The sequence below is a fragment of the Mauremys mutica genome, chromosome 7, assembly GCF_020497125.1.
Source record: "Mauremys mutica isolate MM-2020 ecotype Southern chromosome 7, ASM2049712v1, whole genome shotgun sequence".
NCBI classification, from domain to species: Eukaryota; Metazoa; Chordata; order Testudines; family Geoemydidae; genus Mauremys; species Mauremys mutica.
In genome coordinates this window covers 1,134,487-1,140,486 of record NC_059078.1, presented here as the reverse complement: position 1 = coordinate 1,140,486, position 6,000 = coordinate 1,134,487, and the positions used below count along the sequence as shown (strand labels likewise).

The following is a 6,000-nucleotide window of genomic DNA, read 5'->3' as shown; positions in this document are numbered from 1 at the left end:
CATCCCCAGGACGAGTGCACTGGTGGTGATGCTGGGAGACTGGAGTGTCTAAGGAAATTGCTTGTGTGACTTGTGGTTAGCCAGTGGGGTTAGACCAAAGTCCTTTTTGTCTGGCTGGTTTGGTTTGCCTTAGAGGTGGAAAAACCCCAGCCTAGGGCTGTGACTGCCCAGTTTAAGCAATTGGTCCTGATTTGGCACTCTCAGTTGGGTCCCGCCAGAATCGCTCCGTCACCCCCCCCCCCTCCGGCGGCCCTGCAGAGATGCTATATTCCCTAGCCAAGACTGGTTGGAAAACCACCCTCCACTCAGCTCTGTTCCTTAGAGATGGTGTATTCCCTGCTGGGTGAGCTCTCGCCTTTGTCCTTCATGGTGCAGGTACCTGTTTACAATTAGGTGCAGAGTGCGTATGATGCTCTTTGATTGGAAAGCCGAACCAACTCAATAAGGGTTGGTATTATTCAAGGGAGGGACTGCTGGGCTCCAAGACTCCAGTCAAGATCACTAGAGCAGGGAGGGCCTTGCCCCAGGGAGAGCCTGACAGGTTGCCTTTCAGTTCAACATATGCATTGCCTTTCAGCTGAGTTCGATGTCCTCCTGTTGTTGTATTATGATGAGAAAGCGTAAACAAGGGGGGTTATGAGTGTGAGAGAGAGAAGGCAAGATAAGAGCTTGGGGTTGGATCCATGACCATCTTGGCTAATAGCCATTGATGGACTTGCCTCCATGAACTCATCTAGTTAGTTTTTGAACCCAGAGTCTGGTGTTTTGCTGAAGCCTGTGGATGCTCTTGAGCAGGAGCGGCGCCAGGGTTTTGGGCCGGCTCTACCCATTTCGCCGCCGGTCCCGCAGCTCCGGTGGACCTCCCGCAGGCGTCCCTGGCCCCCTGGAACCCTAGGCGACTGCCTAGGTCGCCTAAATGGAAGCGCCGGCCCTGCACCTGAGACTGGGTTTTCAGAAGCGGTTTGTCCATGGTGAATCCAAACACATGTATTGCTGTAGGTGTGTTTCTCACAGCTCTAATCCCTGTGGCATCTGCAGAAAGAAGTTTCTCAAAGCTTAAGTTAATAAAAATGTATTTGAGGTCTACCATGTCTCAGAACTTTTGGTAGGACGGGCTGCAGTGTCCATAGCCAGTGACATTTGCAAGACACTGGACGTCAAGGACATGATAGAATAATTCATCAATAGAATTCCGTTACTCAGCATAATCAAGATAAGAAAACACTGGTTCTCTTTCCTAGTCGTTATCCACCAACAAGAGTAAAACGTGACAGGCTATTTATTTAGCTTCGAAGGTATTTGCACCAATGAGTAATTGTGGATTTCTATAGGCATTATCGCATACTCTGATTAAATTGGTAATGGAATATTATTAATGGCAAGGGCCCCCTCTAGGTTGTCTCGCAGGGGGCCTCCAAATGTATTGCTATGGCACTACCATGACTGCTCACCGTGCTTAAGAGCCTGTGAGGCGGGGCCTTGCCAAGGGCTTTGTGGAAGGCCAAGTGCACCAGACCAGCTGGATCGCTCTTGGCCACATGCTTGTGACACCCTCAAAGAATTCTACAAATTATACTGTGTTAGTTCAGCAGGTCAATTTCCCAGTGCAGAAAAGCCCCAATTCTGCAAGCAGAGACCACTTCTGAAGATGTGAAAATGCAAAAATACCAAATAGCCCAGGAATGCCTCATCAAATTGTTAAGAAAATATGTAAATTGCAGTATGGGTAAAGCCAACCTACTGCACTAGAGGAAGCAAAAAGTGCTACTTTGCATGAGTCAGAGTTTGAGGTTCATATCTGATCATTTGCCAGCAAAGATTAGGAACACGCTGCCCTTTACCAGTCATTTTGATAAGCAGAGGTAGAGTCGCGACCGGAGTGCTGGTCGTAGCTGTTGCAAGCCATGTGTGTACGTCCATGGCATTTGAAGACCCACCTGCAGAAGAACTAGATCAGTGCCTTCTGACCCAGCAACACTCCTCAGTGGAGCTGGGCCTGTGGAAGGGGGTTGAGAGGGAATTTGATCTTTCCTGAAAAGTTTGGATTTCTCATTCTCACCACTAAGGCCCCAAGATCAGAATGCTCCCAGGGGGGAGGAGACAGCCACCATGGACTCCCATGATGACTTCTTTGTGGACTATCTCAAGATGGACAGGGAGATATCGTTTTCTTACCTGGTGTTAAAATAATCATGGCCCACAAGCTTGAATACCAGCACATTTTATACATTGAAAAGTGCATATGAATTTGTAATGAAATCAGATGTGCTATGAGGAAGTGAGTGGTTCTCAAACTGTGGGTCAGGACCCCAAAGTGGGTCACAACCCTCTTTGAATGGGGTCACCAGGGCTGGCTTAGACTTGCTGGGGCCTGGGGCTGAAGCCCGAGCCCCACTGCCCAGAGCTGATGCCAAAGCCAGAGGGCTTCCGCCCTGGGCGGTGGGGCTCAGGTTGCAGGCCCCCAGCCTGGGGCTGATGCCCTTAAGCTTCTGCTTTGGCCCCCCTGCCCGGAGCGGTGGGGCTCAGGCTTTAGCCTCCCCACCCAGCGCAGTGGAGGTTGAGTGGGCTCAGACTTCAGTCCCCCCTCCTGGGGTTGTGAGACAAAGTGGGAATGTTTTAATGTTTGCTCTGAATACTGGGTGGGTGCCTCAGTTCCCCCTATGCCTTTCTTAAGGATCTAGGTGGTGGGATCAGGGGGTGTGATTGTTGCAGAGCCCTAGAGGGCCAGTGTGATGGTGTCTGCACAGAGAATGGCCGACACCCTGTCTCCTGGCAACTGGTGGCCTGGGCCCCTCCCCTGCCGGTGCCAACGGAAGGTGTTGGAGAACACAGATCAGGGCGTCCTGGCGCGGGAAAGACAAAGGCCAGAGGACGGGCTGGAGAGAGTCTGTTTGGAGCTGGCTGGGGAAATGGAGGGAGGCCCCCTCCCCTCCCCCGATGGACCTGACTGAGGGGTCCTGTTCTCTGTACCTACAAGCTCTGTTTTAGGCCATGATCCTGTCGTCTAATAAACCTGTGTTACTGGCTGGCTGAGAGTCCCGTCTGCCTGCGGAGTGGGGGGGCAGGGCCCTCTGGCTGCCCCAGGACCCCACCCGTCGGACTCGCTGCGGGAAGCGCACGGTGGGGCAGGGGATGCTGGATGCTCTGAGCTCAGACCCAGGAAGGTGGAAACTGTGAAAGCTTCTTGCCTGGCAGGGGCGGCTCTAGACTTTTCACCACCCCAAGCACGGCGGCACGGCGCGGGTGGCACTCTGCTGGACGCCGGTCCCACGGCTCCGGTAGACCTCCCACAGGCGTGCCTGCAGACGGTCCGCTGGTCCCGCGGCTCCACCGCAGGCACGCCTGCGGGAGGTCCACCGGAGCCACCTGCCGCCCTCCCAGGGACCGGCAGAGCACCCCCCGCGGCATGCCGCCCCAAGCACGCGCTTGGCGTGCTGGGGTCTGGAGCCGCCCCTGTTGCCTGGGGACAATCTGCTCACAGAGAGGAGGCTCCCCCAGAGTCCTGCCTGGCTTCGTAGGGAGCAGTTCCAGAGCATCGGCCAGTGACTCCGTGACAGGTTGTGAAGTAATTTTTGTTGTCAGAAGGGGGTCACCGCGCAATGAAGTTTGAGAACCTCTGTGCTAGAGAACATATACTGTATAAAACATTGACTATATTCTGGCACTTTCTTCTAGGTTTTACTAAATGACTGGCTTGCTGCATCTGGCCTCACTCCCTTCCATTACAAGCACTGTCTGCTGCTACAGATATGAGTAGTGCTACAAGCCAGAGCTTGGAAACCTCATTAACCTCAGAGGAACTGTGCTATGGATAAGAGGGAGACAGACCAGAGCTGAGTTAGCTGTCAAAACTATAATTAAGGAATGCCCATCTTATCGACATTTCTCTCTCCTGTATAAGCCCCAGGAAAAGATACAATCTCATTTATGGGGCCCTAGAGATTCAGCCGACTTGCACAACCCAGCAGACAAACCAGAATTGCCACAGCCACATCCAAGGTGGGAAGTGCTCTGCATAACTTAAAATAATAGACTGACTAGGCACAAAGTGAGCAAATCATTTCATAATAGCAATGGAAATGCCTTAAAGTGAAGCAGAGACCTCGGAGTGCTTCTGAAGAGCTCACCAAGCTACATTTGTAATATGACTCCTCGACTGATGCTAAATAGTGTCTCATGCTCCCCTTGATGCATAGCAGGTCTCCCATGGATGCCAATGGGAGGTATGTACAAAGATCAAAGGCAGAATAATGCTTTTATTTGCTAACTTCAAAGTTGCATTAGAAACATTTTTGTTCCATTCAGCATCACTCAGAAGAAAAATGATGCAGGACATCTTTAGGAACACAGGTGTCTTTGTTTTCTTGGCCATTAACACACAACTGAAAGTCCACATGCAACTTCATGTGCAACTGCCTAAGACTTCAGAAGATATAGCCTTTAATGTCACCATTAGGCTCAAGAGTTGGCACCCTATTGAGATGAATGGGGGCCATTTACATCAGTCTTAGTCCTGGTCTACACTACATGATTAAGTCTATGTAAGTCGCCTCATGTCGACCTAGCTGTGGAAGTGTCTTCACTTAAATTTGGTTCCCACCGATGTAAGTGCCTCTCTACGCTGATTTAGTAACACCCAGGGCCGGCTCCAGGCACCAGCTTATCAAGCAGGTGCTGGGGCAGTAACTCCGGAGTGGGGCGGCACTTTCAGGGATTCCACGGCAATTCGGCGGAGGGTCCCTCACTCCCGCTCGGAGTGAAGGCCCTCCCACTGAATTGCCACAGATCACGATCGCGGCTTTTTTTTTTTTTTTGGCTGCTTGGTGCGGCAAAACCCCTGGAGCCGGCCCTAGTAACACCACCTCTCCAAGCAGCGTAGAGTCACAGTCAATGTAATCAGGTCAACACAGTGTCAGTGTATAGACAGTGCATTGCTTATTGACGTTACTGGCTTTCCAGAGCTGTCCCACAATGCCCCACACTGATATTACAATTGATACAAGTGCTCCTGGGGAGAACATACACCACTGACACAAGGAGCCAAGTGTTACAGACACAAGTGATTTTATCACTGCAGGGGCTGTATGCCAACGTAAGTCAGGTTGACATAATTTTGGAGTGTAGACATGGCCTTAGGGAATGTTTCAGGCTGTCTGGGACGATGTAACACTAGTTCATTAAGTGTCATTGCAGTTTGTAAAGGTGCATGACCCACCGCTGTGGTGCCTCCTGCTGGTCGTCTCAGGGAATTAGCGTCTCCAGCCTCCAGAGCGCTGTCTGCAGGCCCGTGTCCCACTGCTGCCGGCCCCCATGTCCCTCCCAGGACCTGGTCCCCCTTGCCTTTGGGGTGCTGCCCCCTGGCAATATCCCCACAGTCTCAGGGTCTCCCCCCCCCAGGGGAACCCCCAACCCTCTATCCCCACTGTGCCTCAGTCATGGGCTACTGCCAATCACCATCTAGTCTCTGCTCACTGGGGCAGAGTGCAGTGTAAAAGCCACTCATCACTGGCAAGGGAGGTTTGGACCTGCTGCCTCTGCCTACCCCTGGGCTGCCCCTCTGCAACCCCAGTACCCAATTGGCCTTCCACTAGGCCCCAGCCTCGGGCATTTCCAGGCTGGAGCTCCCTTAGCCTTCCCCCAGCCCTGCTCCACCCCAGGTACCGGCTCTCAGCTCCCTGCAGGCAAATCCCTCCCTCTCAAAGCAAGACAGAGTCTCTACTCCTGGCTTCCCTGGCTTTTATAGGGCCAGCTGTGGCTGCCTTCCCCAATCAGCCCAGCCTATGCCCTGCCACAGCCCTCTCCCAAGGCTGTTTTAAGCCCTGCAGGGCTTTTGTTTAATGAAAGCTTAGATTCTGCAGACTCTGTCAAGAAAGCTGAATACTGTAAATGCATCTGGCTGCCTATTAGTGTGACACCACCGATCTAGATCCTTCTTTTCATTCTAGAGAAAGCTCACTAAGGTAAGAACAGGAAGGACAGTGCACAGTTTCTTTAATCTGT

General features: G+C 52.2%; 1 protein-coding gene across 4 annotated transcripts in view; it reads left to right on the top strand.

Annotated features, from left to right (window-relative positions):
• The first annotated feature begins 3,687 nt into the window (after positions 1–3,687).
• IHO1 (interactor of HORMAD1 1) overlaps positions 3,688–6,000 on the top strand; it is a 75,454-nt gene continuing 73,141 nt past the window's right edge. The window contains exon 1 of one of the 4 annotated variants that reach the window (XM_045025175.1): positions 3,688–4,223. The gene's annotated coding sequence lies outside the window, so the exon portion shown is untranslated. The remainder of the gene's footprint in view (positions 4,224–6,000) is intronic. The other 3 variants (XM_045025176.1, XM_045025174.1, XM_045025171.1) reach the window with 3 other exon arrangements.